The sequence below is a fragment of the Symphalangus syndactylus genome, chromosome 14 (genome assembly GCF_028878055.3).
Source record: "Symphalangus syndactylus isolate Jambi chromosome 14, NHGRI_mSymSyn1-v2.1_pri, whole genome shotgun sequence".
In the NCBI taxonomy this organism is placed as follows: domain Eukaryota; kingdom Metazoa; phylum Chordata; class Mammalia; order Primates; family Hylobatidae; genus Symphalangus; species Symphalangus syndactylus.
Window position 1 is genome coordinate 103,195,963 of NC_072436.2, and position 9,038 is coordinate 103,205,000.

At 47.1% G+C, this 9,038-nt stretch overlaps 1 long non-coding RNA gene across 1 annotated transcript in view; it reads left to right on the forward strand.

Moving 5' to 3' along the window:
- The first annotated feature begins 751 nt into the window (after positions 1-751).
- LOC129463148 (uncharacterized) overlaps positions 752-9,038 on the forward strand; it is a 49,705-nt gene continuing 41,418 nt past the window's right edge. The window contains exon 1 of the long non-coding RNA XR_008651026.1: positions 752-880. This is a non-coding gene — a long non-coding RNA (uncharacterized lncRNA). The remainder of the gene's footprint in view (positions 881-9,038) is intronic.

The window sequence follows — 9,038 nt, forward strand, 5'->3', positions numbered from 1 at the left end:
TTTCCTTTGGGTTTTACAAGAGGCATAGATATTTATTCTGCTCTTCTTTTAACAAAAGACTCCCAAATATTTGCTGAAGATGTAGAGTATTGCCATTTCTGCTTCAAAAGCTCTGAGCCTCTCACGGCACCTGTTGCTCCTGCCCCAAGAGCGGAACACACCCTCCACACCAGCAGCCCCAGGACTAGATTCCGCTTCTCAGTGACCCACTTCCATGCTCCACGATGTGCTCTGGGCTTTGGAGACCTAAAACATCGCAGCCACGGCATAACAGAGATGGGTCAGCTTCTAAAATCATAGTGGGCAGTTCTAGAACCCTGACCCTCTCTCCTGCTGTTACAGATTCTATTGGCCTCTGGAGATTCAGAGAAGTCCTTCCTCAGGAACCTCTGCCTGGCCTTCAGCAGGGCCACCATCATGTGAGATATTCACTTAGAGCCTTATCACATTTGTGGCTGTAGAGGTGTTTGCGTGACTTGTGTAATTTATCCCACTAGACTAAGTTCAGGGCGGATGGGGGATAAGTCTGGTTTTTTTTTTTTTTTTTTTCCTAATACTGTGTCCTCATGCTGGGCACAGACCTAGCACAGTGTAGGTGCTCGGCAGAGAGCTTTTGAATGAACGAATGATTGGCTGTAGTCTTCCTGGGAAAGGGCTGGCAGGCATGACAGTGTTAAACCAGCCACTAAGTGTCCAGGTTGACCAGGCTTCTCCCTACCTCCCAGGCCTTTCGAGCGGAGCCCAGAGCCCGGAGCCCAGGGAGGACAGGCTGGCAGAGGAGGGAGGAGGGTTTCTGGCTGAGAGGGACTGCGGCTGTGGGCCTGCAGCCTATTCCTCTTCAAGCTCTCCAGAGCCGTTCCTGTGAAACCAGCCCCCACAAGTGAGTGTCTGCGGCCCCCTCCCTCCTCTTTCCCTTATTGCTCCCTGTGGGGATGGGGCTGGCACGGAGCTTGATCCTAAGTAAAAGTCTGTTCTAACAGGAAGCAAATAATGTTCCTCCCTTGACGGAGGTGTTTCCTTCTCAAAGAAGTTACAAAGGGCTCTTTTCAGAGAGAAAGGGGCCGGGAATAGTGTGTGGCCTCACTGCTGTCTGCCTTGGGTGGAGCCAGCACCTTCTGGAATCCAGGGACTTCCTCTTCTAAAGAGGCACCCGGCCATGCACTGAAACGGGGTGGCCCAGCCTCTGGGAGCCCCAGTCCCCTTACCTGCTTGATACAAGCATCCTCTGCAAGTCCCCAGGGTCATTGCCAAGGCCCCTGTTTTCTTTTCTTGGCTTCCAGGACGCCACAGTCTGTGTTCTTCCTCCCGCCTTGCAGTTCCCTAGCTGGATTCTCTTCCTCGCTGTGATCTCTTCATCCCTGGTTCCCCAGCACTCTGTCCTGAGCCCCCTTCTCGAACCACACTCTCGTCTGAGTGAGCATATGGAGTTTCATGGCTGTACATTTCCTCCCTGTGCTGAGGGATCCCACACACTGAGTTCCAGTGCCCACCTCGCCCCCACCTCATCCAGGTCCTTACATCCCCCTGCAGACTGTCTCCACTCCACCTCATTAGTGTTTCCCACTCACTAGATCTAAAGCCAAACTCTTGATCCTGACTTCTCCACCCGCCAGCTTGCCTTTCTCTTCATCTTCCCCATCTCAGAGAGAGGCTCAGTCCCGAACTGTCTCTTTCCTTCACACCCTACATCTAACCCACAGCAAGGTTTCTCAGCTCTACCTTCAAAATCTACTCCTCATCTTTCTTCTTCCCACCGCCACTCAAACGCCCTTGGCCTAGAGGGATCGGAGCCATACTACCTGGCTCCTGAACCTCTGCAAGAGTCTCTGATCTTTCTGCTTCTGCTCCTGTCTTGCTACAGACAATTCTCCTGACAGCAGCCGTGGTGATCTTTTCAACTACCAGACCACGTCACCTTGCTTAAAACCAGCTGGGGCTTCCCTCACACACAGCATGACACTCAAACTCCACACGACGATCTAACCAGCCTCACCAGCTGTGGCCCTGGCTTGTCCTTCTGACTTAGCTTCTGCCTCGGCTCAGGCCACACTGGCCTTCTTGGTATTCCTCAGCCCCCCAGCTTGTCACTGCCCAGCGTTTGCACTGTGTCCTCTCTCTGGAGTTCTTTCCCTCAGGTCTTCAGGTGGCCTTGCTCTCGGGCTTTCTGGAGAGACTTAAAAGCCACATCCACAGAGAGGCTGAGTTTTGCCACCTACCTAAGGTAGTCTCTCATCACTCTCCATCCCTTCATCTGGCTTTGCTTTTGATTGAGCACTTGTTACTACTTGTGTTCAGTTCTTAGATGAGAGCACAGGGAACTCTGGAGGGTTTAAGTAGAAGAAGGATTTATTTGTAGACTTTGACAGCTCCAGGAATGCTTGGGAAGGCTTAGTGGTTTATAGCCAAGAACAGTGCATGCATTGCACCAATTGGTGGGATCTCTGCTGCCCCAGCTGCCACTGGTTATGTCACCCATGCTACTGTCCCAGATACTAACACTGCTTCAACCCGCTGTCACCAGCACCCTTGGAATCCCCATCTTTCTGAAGCTGCTGCCATCACCTACGAGGGCTTTCTCAGTCTCTTTGTCCTTGAGTCATTGGTTCCTAACTCAAATTGTGGGCCAATGTGTCTGGCTGGTGGAGCCTTGGCCACAGGCCTTGGCTCCTTCTACAAGGGAGGCTGATAAAACCACTATCAGGCATTTTCGAATTCTATGTAATGGACCATGGGCTCTGCTTATCCACCAGATTCCATGAGGTAGGGAATCTCAGACATAGGATGGAGGTTCAGATTCTGGGCGACCAAAAAACAACGATAAGCATGTCCTTGACTAGCTGGCTTTCTAGTATACATTTACGTGTTTATGTGTCTATTGCCTAGCTACTCCATTAGAATGAAAGCTAGATGAGGTCAGGCACTTTGTCTTTTTCCCTCGGTATTCCCAGAGTCCAGAACAGTGGCTGCACAGAAATGACCCTTGATAACTACTGAATGATTATCAGATACTGTAATGAAGGTGTTGGCAATTAGAGAGATTAAACAGTCTCATTGTTGCTACCATTCCTTCTTTAGGTGGCTGATGCTCCTGTCCCTCTTCTGGTCTGATTGCTCCTTCTCCTGACCCCTAAGGTAAAAGCCAGCCAACTTGGCAGATATAGTTTGCCAGTAAGAGAGACAAGTAGACAGGGTCAGGTGCTCCATGCCAGGAAAGGAAGCCAGTTAGTGACAAAGGAGAATCCCAGGGGACTTCAGGGAGGGAAGACATGGCTACTGAAGGGCACAGGGCCAGGGCATGTGCAAATTATATTGTTGAGACAGTGAGAATGCCCTACCTTGCCTGCCACTTCTTTGAGGAGAAGAGAGTAGAGTTGCAGGAATGAAGGCTCCTTTTAACCAACCTGTGCCTTCAGACTCAGGGAGTCTGATGGAGGTGGTGGGGTTGGGGAAGGGAAACGGGGGAGGGAGTATAGTGGCTGGAGAGCTGGGGTCAGTAAACAGAGGGCATGGTGGAAAAAGTTCCCATTCTACCTCCTTAAGTTTTAGAAATCTGTTGTTTTCCAAGCCCAGTGACTCCCTCTGACATGTAGCCTGCAGGGGGGGAAGGTGTCTGAAGTGTCTGAATGTGTGTGTGTGTGTGTGTGTGTGTGTGTGTGTGTTTAGGGTTGGGAGGAGAGCAAGTGAAAAGAAGGAAAGCATGCCAGGCTAGGTAGGGAGGAGGAGACAACACTTTTTCACTGCTAGGGGGTCACAGTGCTGTCCCGTTACTGCTCCAGGCTCTACTTCAAATGCTCAGTAGCTTTATCCTCTCTCTTTTAACATTCAGCCTTTAAGTATTTTGTATTAAGTATTAAGTATTTTAAACATGCATGTAATTGGGGATGGGAATGGCTGTCATGACTGTCTTGCTGCAGGTCTGGAGGCATCATTTGTAGTAGGTGCATTATAAGAGCTCAGGCCACTTGCCCAGCCATCCTTACTGTCCTAGATGAGGGATCAGGGCCATGGGGTTAATGCTCTGATGGGATCTCCTGACCAGCTTGTCCCTCCATCCATTCTCCATCCCTTGCCCAGCCTCACCCTTCCCCCGCTAGAGTATAGGAATCAGAGGAAAGGAACATGTGGTGTAGTTCCCAGCACCCTTCTCCCACCCCAGCTAGCCCTTGGCCACCTGGACTCCTGTGCCCAGCGGATCCCGGCAGGACTGGGGAGCAGGGACAGCTGGGATGTCCTATATGGAGTCTTTAAGAAAAAGGACCTGGGCATGTTGAACTCTAGCCATGGGGCTCGGGGAGAATCAGATGCAAAATTGTTGTCTTTTAATGGGAAAGAGAGAAAAATTGAGAGTGAAAAGCACTGTCTGGGCAGGACAGTCTGCAGGGGAGGGATGAGTGGAGGAGGGAGAAAAGGAGTGGGGAGTGAGGAAAGAAAAGCAAAGAGGACACACTGAGGGGAGACTCAGACTGAACACAATGTTGGGGAAATGCTGAACATTCTGTTTACAGATTCCAGAGAACTTCTAAGAAGAGGCACTGTGAGTTGGCTTAGCTGTGTTAAAAGATGACTAATTATAGTCATTTATGGAAACTGCTGCTTAGCATTTCTAGCTAATCATCACGCAGGCTGGATTACTCATGTCGTGAGTATCTGTCAGAACGTTTTTTGTTGAGAATTGTATTTGATTGCAACACCTGCTCATGAAGATCCACTTTATTCTCATGCAGCGTAGTTACCTACTCGGGACTAAAACAAAACAATCCAGAAAGAATGCTTTCTAAGAATAAAGAAAAACAAAACAAACGCCTGTAAGTATACCACATGATTTTCAAAAATGTGGTGTGAAGGTTGGTAAAAGAAGGTTAACAAAACGCTAAGAATATTTTAAAAATTGTTGAAGCTTCCCATACCCCACTCCCTATCCTCACCACCATCCCACACACGCACACACACACGTGTGCACACACCCACCCACACACTGTCCTTTGAACATGAGATCCATGGCAGCTTCAGAAATTGTATCATCTAATCTGCAAATCTATTCATTATGGTGCTTTGCAGAAGAACAGAAATTGCTTTTCCCTTTTTACAAAAAAAAAAAAAAAAAGGATAAAAAGGCCAAAGTGTCTGTTACTAATGATATCTGGGTCACTCAGGAAGTCTGTGTCATATCAAGCAACATGGAGTTTGGATTAAAACAAAAGAAGGTTAGGTTAAATCCAAGCAAATACATCTTGACTTTTAACTTAAAAACGTGTGTCATTCTGTGCATTAGATTCACGGTGTTGAAAAGTAACCATCCCAAATGCATTCTGTGGGTGCATGTAAATGCATAACCCTTGGAGCAGTTTGGAAAGAAGCAGGTCAACATGGCCCCGATGTGTGGCCCCGATGCACAGCCCCTACATCTGCCACACCCATCTCTGTGTGAAGGTGATAAACCGGGGCAGTGCACCAGGGCTTCTGTGCCAACAGTTGGAATGCAGACAGAGAATTGCATACATAGAAAAGGAAAGCAGATTTGAATCACTTAGTTCCTGTATAAATTCATCCACTTCTCTCCAGTAACATTTGGCGTAATCACTGGGGATCAGTCTTTACAGGCCTGTTGTTCAGATGAAGACATTACAGAACACAAAAGGCATGTCAAGTCCTCCAACACAGCAGCAGGCCCAAGAGAAAAACCAGACTCCGGAGTCAGAGTGGGAACAAACTACACTGTTTAAAATGTTACTTACTGTTTAAAAAAAGAGGAAAGAATCAGGAATCAGAAAATAAAAGGCAAGATTTTAAAAAATGCATCAAACATTTTCTCCCTAAAAATGTTGCTTTTGGGCCAGGCGCGGTGGCTCACGCCTGTAATGCCAGCACTTTGGGAGGCCGAGGTGGGTGCATCACCTGAGGTCAGGAGTTTGAGACCAGACCGGCCAACATAGTGAAACTCCGTCTCTACTAAAAATACAAAACATTAGCTGGGTGTGGTGGCAGATGCCTGTAATTCCAGCTACTGGGGAGGCTGAGGCAGCAGAATCTCTTGAACCCGGAAGCTGGAGGTTGCAGTGAGCCGAGATTGTGCCATTGCACTCCAGCCTGGGTGACAGAGTGAGACTCCATCTCAAAAAAAAAAAAAAAAAAAGAGAGAAAAAAAAGTTACTTTCATGTGAAGTTGTGATTCGGCCCTTAGTACCTTCCCCACCAATAACCTGGTTACTGGATAAGAACAGAATAATAAACTTAGAAGCCATCTATTGCAATCTCCTCTGCTATTTGCCTCCCCTCTTTGTGGCCCAACATGTTGTCATCCTGCTTCTGCCTCAATATTTTAAATGGCAGCAAGCTTCTTGCCTGTTGGAGCAACCCATTGGTCTTTAGATCATGCAATTGAGAAATGAAGCACCCTGTTACCATGTCACCCTCTACAGAGTCCTAGTGTTGAACGCTGGAGACACAAAAGACGGGTCCAAGTTCTCTTCCTTGTGCAAGTTCTCGCTCATTAAGAAACCTCAATCATGTGTCTTTTAAAACTGCCCTTATGTCCTCCAGTCTATGAACACCCTGGACTCACAACGTCAGGTTCCAGTATCATCCTTGCTGCCATCTCTGTGCTGGCTTACATTCCTCTTAAGTGTGGAACTGGCAACAGAACTCATGGTATGACCTGAGGTTTGGCTAGGTTTTGCAGCTATCCGTTATGCTTTTGGCCACCTATTAACTTTTGTTTTTTGTTTGTTTGTTGAGATGGAATCTCACTTTGTCACCCAGGCTGGAGTGCAGTATTGAGATCATAGGTTACTGGAGTCTCAACCTCCCAGGCTCAAGTGATCCTCCTGCCTCAGCCTCAGGAGTAAGCTGGGACTACAGGTGCGCCACCATGCTCGGCTAAGTTTTTAAAAATTTTTTGTAGAGATGTGGTCTCAATCTGTTGCCCAGGCTAGTCTTGAACTCCTTGGCTCAAGTAACCCTCCTGCTTCAGTCTCCTAAAGTGTTGGAGTTACAAGCATGAGCCACTGTGCCTGGCCCCTATCAACTTATGAACACTCCCAGCCCTCCCCTGGCATCATGAGCTTGCTTGCTCCTAAGGAAGAAGTCAAAACTTGTTCTCTGGGCCATTCTTGCAGCTGAGGTTTGGGCATACGTTCCAGACACCCTGATCGCATACAACTATGTAAGACTCTGATTTGGAATCTATGGACATGAAGCCACAGGTCTGAGCTGCCGACATTCTGGTAAGGGTAGGTGCAGCAATGACGGGCAGCATTTCAGAGACAAAGAGGGGTTATGTCCTTCAAGGAGGTCCCTGAGACCAGAGTTTGAGAGATAAGCTACAGTACTGTGTGGAAGAATAATGAGCTCCCAGACATGTCCACGTCCCAATCGTTGGAACCTGAATATGAATACATTAACTCACATGGCAGAGGGGATTTTGCAGATGGGATCAAGTTAAGGATTTTGAGATGGAGAGATGGTCTTGGATTATCTAGGTGAGCTCAAGGTAATCACAAGATTCCTTATAAGGGAAGATGTGGGAGGTTCAGAATCAGAGAAGGTGATGTGATGATAGAAGCAGAGAGAGAGGAAGACACATGGCAATGAAAGCAGAAGTAAGAGAGAAAGATTTGAAGCCACACTGCTGGCTGTGAAGATGGTGGAGGGGGCCATGAGCCAAGGATGCGGGTGGCCTCTAGAAGCTGGAAAAGGCAAGGAAAATCACACACCCCTAGAACCTCTAGAAAGGAAAGCAACCCTGCCACACCTTGATTTTAGCCCAGCAAGGCCCATTTTGAACTTCTGACCTCCAGAACTGTAACAGAATATAGGGTATTGTTTTAATCTCCTAAGTGTGTGTTAATTTGTTATAACTGCAGCAGGAAATGCATACCTGGGCACCAGTTCCAAAGCCCAGTGAAGGCAGCAGCAGGGTCTCCACTAAGAGTAGTTCCATGTAATTCTGGCCCTTCTTTTAACCCCAACACCTCCAAAACTGATTATCTGGCTCTCCCAAAGACTCTATAAATTCCCTCAGATCACTTAGCAAGTTCATTTTCTTCTAAAACTGACTTGAATACATAGGTTCTGTGGCTTGTAACAAAGAGCTCCAGTAATTCCTGCCCCAGGGCTCCTCTATCTTTTCCATTTTATTTCTGAATTGTCTCTCAAATCCATCTTCGCGGCTCTATCACCCCTTCCTTGTTTCAGGTCCTTGCTATTTCTTGCCTAGACTATTTTCATGCCCTCTTATTTTTCCTGTCCCTTATGTCTTCTTGTTCTAGCCCTTCCTTCACATTCCTGCCATATCGTTATATTTCAAAACTTAGCCAGAGTGCTTCATTGCCTTATTGGAAACATGTTGATGGTGTCCCATTGCCAACGGGATGAAGATCAAAGTGTCTACATGGCATGGAAGGACCCTAACCACCTTGCATGAACCTGCTTAGACAATCACCAAGAGCAAAGGATTTGATGCTAGTGACATGTGATGAGTTCTAGGGCCATGGGTAAATCCCTGAGTCACAGGGAGCATCATCTGTAAAGCAGTGACAATGATACTTTTTTTCATTTTTAAAGTGATGATTTAAAAAAAAACCCTACCTCATGGTATCTTCATGAAAATGAAACAAGATAATGAATGAAAAACACACTCGTCTGTCCAGTGCTTGATATATAGTAGATATATATGTGCGTGAATGTGGGTGTGTGTTTATCATGAATTACCACTCCCCATCTTGCATCACCAAATATGTCTCATATCATCCCTGCATTTTTATGCCAGTAGTTCTTTAACCTCAAAGCCCTTTTCTCCTTCTCTTTGGCTTGGCAAACTCTTACAAGTTTGAGCTCAAATACCATCTTTTCATGGAGACTTTTCTGACTCCCTCAATCAAGGGGGTCAGTGCTTTCTGGGTGCCTCTCTGGTGGCAATTATCTGACTCTATTGCAATGACTTGCTTACAAAGTCACCCCCTTCATTGAGGTTCTTTTTCATTTTGAAATCTGCAAGGTCTGGCATGGTGCTTACAAGCCAGGAGAACCTAAATAAATGT